Source organism: Lycorma delicatula, chromosome 4 (genome assembly GCF_047948215.1).
Source record: "Lycorma delicatula isolate Av1 chromosome 4, ASM4794821v1, whole genome shotgun sequence".
Classification (NCBI taxonomy): Eukaryota; Metazoa; Arthropoda; class Insecta; order Hemiptera; family Fulgoridae; genus Lycorma; species Lycorma delicatula.
The window spans coordinates 154,614,619-154,623,680 of NC_134458.1; positions in this window are offsets into that span (position 1 = coordinate 154,614,619).

Genomic DNA, 9,062 nt, shown 5'->3' on the forward strand with positions numbered 1-9,062 from the left:
TTTTCAGTAAAGGTGAACATTCAACAACAAATCAGCAGCATTGACTACTGTTTTGCATCAGGTGACTCAATATGATCATGCTAGCTCAAAAATGCATTCTTGTGCAGGATGTTCATTTCGAACATCTTTTGTAAAAATATATAAATTTTTTCTTTTGTAAATACAGAATTTGATTTAATGTACAATTTCATTTCATTTATAAAATGTTACATATTGCAACTGTGTTTAGTCTTTAGTGGTTTGGTTTTAAGTTTTGCACCTGTATGTGTAATTTTAATTTTACTCTTTTGTACTGATTACTCCTTTAAACAAATAATAAAATATGTAGATAATTATCTTTTAAAAATAGAGATAATTGAAATTGAAGCCAGGCAAGTATGAATAGAGATACAACAGATGCGGTAGTGAATTGGGCGATACTAGGTTGAGAATTGAGAATTAGGGAGAATTAAAGTTTTGTCCTTGTAGCCCTTGTTTTATCTTTCATTCATAAATAGGGTAATGGAGCAGTGCACCATGTGCTTTGCTGTAAGTACATTACAAAAACAGTTATGTAACTACATAGCGACTGTTACAGAATTACTTTAATATTTCTCTTAATGATCCGATGCCTTCTGCCTGAACAATAAAAATATTTACTAAAAATCTTCAAGGAAGTGAATCTCCATGATTCATGTTAGCTGCATGAATCTGAAAGTGTTGCAAGAGTGCAGAGTGCACAAGAAACCTTTGCGTGGTCTGTTTGATAGTATGAAATGTCATTAGGCATTTCTGAACACAGTCTAAGGAGAATTTTACCAAAGATCTCTACTACTATCTGCATAAGATTCTGCTTGCACTGAGTGATGGTAATCATTCAAACTGACTTTTTTTCTGTCATCAGTTATTGATCAAGACAAGCGAGTCATGTAGTTGCAAAACCAGATACATCTAAGTTTTACAGAAACAATTTTTTAGTTTTCAATTAGGAAATATAATAATTTTACTACACTGTTAAAATTCAATAACAGTTACATTGCATTAAAATTCATATCTCAATTTGAGGTTTAGTAGCAAAAGCAGCTACATGACATTACTTTCAATAGATAAATCCATTGTCACTATCTTGTGATCCTGTTGGCAGTGGTAGTAAGTTTTGAGGTTGAGTTGTTATTGTATCGCTTATAAGTTACAAAGTGTTTAGTGTGATTGGCTGTGCTATAGAAATGAGTAAATAAATAATATTATCAGTTACTTTAAACATCCCAACCCTGTAGGGGGAAGACACCCCCCTTGTGATGTTATTGATCACCACTCCAAGCCCTGAGGGGCTTTATCAGAGGTTGTCTTTAGACCCTCTAACCGATTACATCTCGCAGTCATCTGCCAGGATGCCTTAGCAGATATTTGCATCAGTTAAATACATTTCAAATTTTGCCTTCACATAGGCCTCAAACTAACTGACTGAAACCACAGAAGAGCGAACCCCGCGCCTAGTCCAGATTTCACACACCTGTTTCCGGTACGCGCAGCAGCTGGGGACAAATCTCGCGCCCCCCACCCGTTCCCATCATGGTGTCTCACGTGGCATTACCAAGTCACGATCAGGACCGCCAGGGCGGAAGAAAGCAACGCCCCCCGTCGCACGGGTTAACATACCCTGGTGGTGCAGCCACCCCTACCAGCGGGAGCCCCGATTCGAATCACAAACAATACCAGTATAACGATGCCAATGATCTATCTCCAACCAATTCAGTGCCTAAGACGGGATCCTACAACAAAGCACTTCGATTAAACTCCCTCTGCAGACCTACACACTGCAATGGCGCAAAGAAAACCAGCCACTATAGACCATTCTTCGCGGATCATCCAGTTAATACGGAGATCCAGAAAGGAATATATTCTCTCAAGTTACTTAACAGCTCGTGAACGTTCGACCCTGTATCGGGGACAGATGTAGAGGACGTGATTCACTGTATCATCAGTCCCACAATGCGGGCATTGACTCGAATCTGCCAAACTTTCCCGGAGAGAAACTGTGATGTACCGATTGGGGGAGACCCATCCAATCGCACCTAAATCAGACTATAGGAAATATACTTTGCGTGTAGCGACCTGTGGAGAATTCGTCCCACCTGACCTGCCAAGACGCAAAGCCCGTTTTCTATCTCCTGCTTTCGTTCTGACGTCTATAGATTATTTACCTTGGAAATGTAGCGTTCCTTACGCTCGTTAGCCAAGATATCTCTTTGTTTCACTCCGGCTATAACACTGCCGGACTGCCTTCCGCAGTCAGCAAGAGGAGTCGCTGGGCCTACAGCAAAATGTCCGCGCAATACCTAAAACCATGCGGTAAGCCCAGACAGGCGCAGCATACGGCATAATAGCTTCGTCGACACCTTTGTAAAGGATACGCATGGTACGGTAATTCAACCCCAACCGGGTTAAATTACTCTACGGATTCCATAAAACGCATTAGTGGCCTTTTATGCAACATTCTGTAGATGTTCCTTGAACTGAAAATTCTCATCAAGGATAACACCCAGGTATTTTTGAGCCGTAACGTACTGAATGGGGAGACCAGCCATCCGAACCCGGATTCGCTGGGAAGCAGCCAATCGGTCCTTAAGCAACATCATTGTGGTTTTCTCTGGGCTGAAAATAATCTTATGTTGGAGACTACATAGTCGGAGTGTCTTACAAGCATGAGCACCTCAAAATCTATCTAGTTACGCGAATCCCCTTCAATCAGTAGCAGCGAGTCGTCAGCATAAGCGACGACACGGCAACCTTAAACGCAACATGCAATCGAATTCTATCATCCAAAGAAGGGGACTCAGAACACTGCCCTGAGGGCATCTTTCAGTTAAGGTCTTACGAACCGCCGAGCTGCCATCACGCAGGGAAACTGTTCAATGGTTGAAATAACTTGAGAGAACTTCTAATTAATTTCGTGTACACTTGCGCTTCTGCATCTGAAACAGGGCAGAGGGCCACCATAGGTTGTTAAATGCCCCGGATATGTCCAGAAAGTCCCTAATACATATTTACATGAACTGGAGGAACCTATATCCATCACCTTTAGTGTGGCGTCCTCAGTGCTTTTGCCTGGTTGGAAACCATACTGGTTGTCCATTAGCAGCAAATGATCAGTGGCCAATCTTAACATTAATACGCAAATATAGGACCTTGCCAATAACACACGAGTGTTAGTAGACTGTAAGAAGAACTAACGGTAGAATCATTGTCGCCACCTTTGAACAACACGCTGGAAAATGGCCGGCAAAGAGCAACTTATTATATATTCTAGTTAGAGAACTAAGGACTACTGGAAGCGCTCGGACGAGGAGCTCCACTGTGATACAATCATATCCGGGAGCCTTGTGCCGTGCCATACTACAGATCACCTCCCCTTCAGTGAACTCAGAAGATTGTAAATCGGTCTCGAAAATCGCGACTTCCCGCCTGAAACGCCGGTAGTATGAAACTTCACCCATCATAATATAATCCGGAAGCAATTCATTCAGCAAAATAATGAGGACACGGTCCTTATCAATTACCACACCGTCGCGGGTTGTCAAAGAGGACATCTTTCCTGCGCTTATGTCCAAGAGCTCTATACACAACGCCCCAAGAGTCTATATTCCCTTGCTCCTGAACGAAGGAGCGCCAGGAATTACGCTTGGAGGACCTAATGCTATGAAAGTAAAGCCCTCCTTCTGCGGTAACCTGCAGTTATACTGCGTGCGTAGTAGGGTCGCACGCCGATCAGGATCACCCTCTCGTTGCGCAGCCCTTCTGAGTCTATTCACAGATTGCTTTATTACTGTCAGATTCCAAGAAAGCCAACCACAGATATACATTCCCAGCCAGTGCCTCTAGGCAGTGAAATTTTCTGCCAGCACATCTAATAAGTGCAGGCCATCAAGGTCTCCAAAAAAATCTCCAGTTTGGACTCCAACAAAGAGGAGAATTTCGGCCAGTCCGCCTTCCTATGCAGGAAGCGTATCTGGTAAACAGGAAAGTGTCCCTCATGGCCATTGCGCGGCTCATCCGTTATTTCAAACAGAATCAACCGATGGTTGCTAGAACAGTTGTCGACCACAGACCACTCAAGGACCCTGCCAGGGATGTCCCTACCAATAGTGATTTCAATATTCGTACCTGAAAAGACCCTTTGTCCATTAATCATACCGACGTAAGTGGCCAACTGGTCTGCAACATTAAAGACCTCAAAATTTTACTGCGCGATGAAACTGTCAATTAAGCCACCGCCATGATCAGTGATTCCACTGTGCCAGAAAAACAACTTTGCATTAACATCGGCACCAATAAGGAATGGACCATTACCCACAATACGAAGGATCCTATCCCATCTTGCTAGGTGTTCCTCTTTGGGATCCCTGTATTGGAAATATGAACTAACAACTGTAAGGTTCTGACCACAACATGAAGCGCGTCAGAAACCTTTTGTATTAAGACACTATCAAGCGACTTCCTGCACAGAATAGCAGACATACAGGTATAGCCTACACAAAACTTTTTCCAGCTGTGAAAGTCTGGCGATCACCCCTAATTACATATGGATGCTGCAGAAGGACAACATCGAGGCTCTATCTCTCTACAACCTCACCTAACTCAACCTGGACTACATAAGCACCCCGTGCATTTAGTTGACGGAACCTACCCATCTAAGGACTACGCAACGGCCCTTATGTATCAGCCACTCCTTACTAACAACTGGGTGCTCGTGATTCTTGTGCAACCTCTTACAGTTAGCACAGGCTGGAGCCTCAGACCTATGTGAACAATTGTCATGTTTGTGGCCCTCCATGCCACAATGGGCACACACCAAGGCAAACTTACAAAATGTTATCACCAGAAATTCATCTAGAAAAAGGTATCGTAATGAAGAGCTACGAAAAAGAGCTGTTGCAAGAAAGTCTAGGCGGGTAAAGTTATTTCTAATAAATTACATTAGTTTATTCAATTAAAATTATAAATTTCCCTGAAAGTTTTGTAGTCAAAGTCGTGTGGTTAAAATAACCTTGTTTTCTTTTGCAAATCATTGTCCCACTGGTCTGCTAAAAGCTACTACATGCCAGCACAAAAGGAAACCAGCCTACAAGAGCTGTTAAATAGCATCCCAAGACCACCATAAATTTTATTTGGTGGGAAGTGAAAAAAAAATCAAAAATAAACTGATGAGATTTCATCTAAAATACCTGTTGACCAAAAAAATCGAAACTGGTTAAATATTGGGTCCGCCACTGTAAGTTGACAATTGGTGCACTGACGGTGTGGTGGGGGGGGGTTGAAGAGTTGTTATGCGTGCGTTCCACAGACATCATTATTACAAAAATAATATTATGAAGTCATATTTACAATTACATTATCCTCTAATTAATGTATTTACATTTGCATTTAATGTTATGTTTAAATTATGATTCATGTTATCCAGCCCTTATTGTAGTATATGTGCAGGCCGGCGCTTGGATTTATAAACAACTATAATGTATCCTCTAACATGACAGTAGGATCACAATCTTCTGAACTGTAACAAGGTAAGTTCAATAAATTTATTTGTGTGATTCTTATTTAAATTTACAAGTAACATCTTCTTAAGAATTAACTATTTTATCTGAATTTTTACGGGCATCGACTGCTAACGTCATTAGCCCTTGTCACAATCTTTAAAAGAAATTACTATCACCATCTGGATCGTCATATGTAAGGGTGTAAAGGGCCCTTACATTTTATTTAAAAGCACAAACTACACAAAACATTAAGACACAAAAGACAAGAACAACACTTACGGTGTGTAAAGGGCCTCGATATTAAAATTTGAGATAAGGTTCTCAAAAGACCATGAAATTAAAAAATTCAACCCATCAATACCACATCCTTCTTTCTTTCTTCTACGAGTCTCGTTTTTAGTTTGTTTAAGCACCCTTGGAGCGACCAGAACCGCCGTTGAGCAGTACATCAGTCGCGCCAGGGTGCCGTGGCAGTTGAATCCTTCTTATAAACAGGCTACAGGCATGCACCGCGCACACCCATAGCCTCGCGCCCTCAATCCACCCTTGAGGGTCCCCCATGCCATCATCGGACACACCCCGACTCACTGCTCTTGAGTGCAGGTGAGCCAAAATGGCCTACGCAAGAGGGCTACCTCCCGTTACTACACGTGCCACCGCTTCGAGACTCCCATACATATAAAATTTCCATCTTAGAGATTCTCTCACAGCTTTAAAATCTTCAAACTTTTACAGACTTCTAAGAAGTCCACTGGCGTGCAAGAAAGCAACTATTTTTTGTTCATTTCTTTTTTATTTCTCCTAAAAATTCCTGTTGGATGATCACTGCTGGCTTCTTTTTTATTTCTCCCTGAGAGAGATCGAACCTTGTATTTACTGCTGGCAAGAGCCATGGCGGTATTTCTCTTGTGGCAATTGCTAGTGTCTCTGGTATAGCAATTTCGTATTTTCTTCTTAATGCGTGGTACCTAATTCCGGCTGGTCTGGAATAGGTAGCACGATGTTCATATACTGCAGCCATAGGATGACTCGTAAACAATTTATTATTTATATGAGCAGGGAAAGCCCATACATTTTCTACATATCTTAACAAAAGGATCTCTCTTCTATAATGTAGTGGCATTATTCCGGCTTCAGACATCAGACTAGCCGCCGGACTTGTGCGGAAAGCGCCTGTCTTATTCCGCTATTATGAACTACGTCTAACTTTCTTAAGTGCGACTTTCTAGCGCATGAATATGCGATACATCCGTAGTCTAGTTTCGATTGTACCAATGCTTTATACAATCTCAATAATGTCTCTTTGTCTGAGCCCCAATTTAAGTTCGATAAACATTTTATAATGTTTAGGGCTCTTTTGCATCTATCACTCAAGTCCTGTATATGTAAGGGATTTATCCAATACTAGTCCTAAATATCTTACGTTGTCTTTATATTGTATTTGATTATCATCAATTGTCAACGCAGGACTTTGATGAGGAATTCTCTTCCTACAAAAGTGTACACAGCACGTTTTTTCTGGTGATAATTGGAATCCGTTATTCCTTGCAACTTCATTTAGAGCATTGATCGCTCCATAACGCCAGGTCATATCGAAAGCCTCCTGAAGATCAAAGAAGACTCCAACACAATGTTTCCTTTTAATAACGCTGTTATATATAATATCCTCTAATTTGATCAGTGGTGTAATGGTACTGTCGAAAACCTGCTTGATATGGTGATATCAGGTTTTCTTTTTCTAAAACCCAAACGAGTCCATTATTAATCATTTTTTCCAGTATTTTTCCCATAGCGCACGTCAAGGAAATGGGACGATAGCTATTGGGATCTGTTAAATTTTTCTTTTTATTTGGTACTGGAACAACATGAGCTTTTTTCCACTGCTGTAGGTACATTCCATCCCGGCATATTTGATTATACAGTTCTAATAATCTGTTTTGCAGTGGTATTCAGCTGCCTGATCATATTATAATGGATTTCATCCGGACCAGCAGCTGTGTTGCCTGCTTTCTCCAACGCTTTCATGAATTCTTCCATTTTAAATGGTACATTATATGAGTAATTATACTCAGTTCTGAAGTTTAGTAGACCTTCAAGTTCTTCCTGTTCCTCCAAACATCTGACGCAGTAGTGGTTCTGTCGATGGATGACACGTATTGCTGCCAGGATCGTTTCTTCGAGTCAATCATGAGACGTTTTGCATACGCCCTGTATTTTTTAAAGGCAATAAGATTTTGTAGGGTAGGACGTTTCTTGAAGGAGTTATACGCTCTTTTCTTTCTTTTAATAGCTTCACTAATTTCATCGTTCCACCATAGAACGGGTTTTTCGTAAGTTTCCCAGATGTTTTGGGAATATATCTCGATGCCGACTCAATTATTGCATTTTGTTATGGCGTCGACATCGTCTCCGATAACTCCAGTTGTTTCAGGGAGTATCGTTCTAGCTGTGAAGCTCGTCCAGTCTGCCTTATCAAATAACCATCTTTTAGAGATGGAATATGTTTTTCTTGTACTATCAGTTACAATTTGCACTGGGAAATGATCGCTTCCATGTAAATCGTCTAAGACATGGAAGCTGTACCTCGGTGCTATCGATCCGCTTATAAGTGCAAGATCTATACAGGACGTCGATCCATCTCTGGCATTGAAAAAGGTTCCTGATCCATCGTTTAAAATAATAAATTCTGAATTCATCAGGAACCTTTCCAGTTCTCTTCCGCGGGGATCTACTCGATCCGATCCCCAGAGAGAATTATGAGCATTAAAGTCACCCACCAGTAAAACAGGTGGGGGAAGCTCAGAAATTAGTCTTGCTATGTCACCCTTATTCCAATCAAAATTCGGCAAGTATATGCTGCAGACAGTGACCTGAAGCGGAAGCTTCATTCTAACGGCGACCGCTTGTAGGTTTGTGTTTAGAACAACCGCTTCGGTGGTAGCTCTAGTCGATGTTAATATGGCTACTCCACCTCTAACTCTTACATTTGGCGGTTGATCTCGCCGAAATATATCGAATCCGTTTAATTTAAAATTTTCATTTCGGCGGAAATGCGTTTCTTGCAGAGATATACAAATCGGGTCTACATCATGTACCAAGCGTTGGAGCTCATGGATGTTTGAAAAACTTCCATTGATGTTCCATTGTACTATCGACTCGCTGATTTTAAATTATATTATAGTCTGGGTTTGCCTTTCGGCCACCCTTTTGTCCTTTTTTTCTCCATTTTACGAACAGCATCGTGCTCGTGGAGAAAGTCGTCGCCCGTGTAGCTTCCGGTCTCCGAATCGGAGACCACCGAAGCCGCCGACGACGACGGGCATGGATCGGCGCCGATTTAGAGGCGGCAAGCTGGCCGCCCCCAGACACGGGGGGGTCGCACCGGTCACCGCCTGTGGAAGGGGGGACACTCGTCCCCCCTGTGTGATATTTTGTGGCCTCTGTGGTTTAGAGGGCACCTCAGTTGCGGGAGGCTTTGCAGCCTCTATAACACACTCCTGTTTCTTATCATGAAGGATCTCGCTGAGACGGACTTGACATTCTGGT